The sequence below is a fragment of the Myotis lucifugus genome, unplaced genomic scaffold, assembly GCF_000147115.1.
Source record: "Myotis lucifugus unplaced genomic scaffold, Myoluc2.0 scaffold_597, whole genome shotgun sequence".
Taxonomy (NCBI): domain Eukaryota; kingdom Metazoa; phylum Chordata; class Mammalia; order Chiroptera; family Vespertilionidae; genus Myotis; species Myotis lucifugus.
Genome location: NW_005871645.1, coordinates 154,909 through 156,232, shown reverse-complemented (window position 1 = coordinate 156,232; position 1,324 = coordinate 154,909).

Below are 1,324 nucleotides of genomic sequence, written 5' to 3'. Positions count from 1 at the left end.
GGGCAGGGCTTGAAGTGCAGACAGGTGTTGCTTACATGTCAACCATGGCCCAGAGAACACACCAGCCCTTGTGAACACTTTTACGGCCTAGCTGCGGGAAAGAGAATTCGATTCTCCCCAGTTCCTACAAACGCCAACTCCATAGCCAAGACCCAGGCACTTCCAGGAAGGGCATAGTAACTGCCCTGCTCAGTCCTGAGCTTCCCAGCATGTCCATGGCCAAGCGGGGGGGGGGGGGGGGGCAGGAGCGGGGGAGGCATCTCTTTGTCCTCAAGTTTGGGGAAAGGTGGTTTTTATTTTTTTTATTATTATTTCAGAGAGGAAGGGAGAAGGAGAAAGAGATAGAAACATCAATGATGAGAGAGAGTTATTGATCAGCTGCCTCCTGCACGCCCCACACTGGTGATCAAGCCTGCAACCTGGGCATGTGCCCTGACCAGGAATCAGACCGTGACCTCCTGGGCATGTGCCCTGGGCATGTGCCCTGTCCAGGAATCAGACCGTGACCTCCTGGTTCATAGGTCAATGCTCAACACTGAGCCACACTGGCCGGGTGAAAGGTTCATTTTAAAGCAATGAAGACCTATTTCCTTCAAGCAGCAGGTAGAAAATGTAAAAGAAAGAGAAGAATAACCCCGGTACATGGTAGATACTGGAAATGTAAAGGACAAAGCTTTGTAGGGTGTCAATGTCATTTCTCCACAAGAAAAATAATAATAATAATAATGTGACCTTTCTTCCCCTGGACCAGAGGCATCTGATATGGGTGCTCCATATCTACAGCAATATATCCCACAGGATATTTGAAAGCTTTGATTCCATCTTTAATTTGTCCCCAACAAGGTGAGTGCCTGAATGGAACCACTGTAATAAGACAGAAGTTTCTACCTTCTATAGCTAAGAGTTGTTCCAAGTCCATAAATATTCACCTTCATTTTAGAGGCTCTGAGAAGGGGGAATCATCAAAACCTCCATTGCCTCCATGGTACCTGACCCCACTTATCTCACTGTCAAACATCCCCAAGGATACAAGTCTCAAGACCCAGTGCGTTGAGAGAAAACACCTTTTTACGAAGACCAGGATCACTTCGCCTTCTCACCCCCAACCTTCCTCTTGGAGAGAGCCCCCTCCCCACACTGCTTCCCTGGGTTTCTCCCAGAGAAGCGCTGGCCTTGACACTGAGAAAATTCAAATCACGCAGCTCTGATTGGACTTGAGATAACAACTAGAGGGTTTCTCCTATAAAATATGTCTGCTGCTGCCAGGCTTGCCGCCTGCAATCTGTACTCCTTACTGAGACTCAGGTGATATTCTAAACAGCAA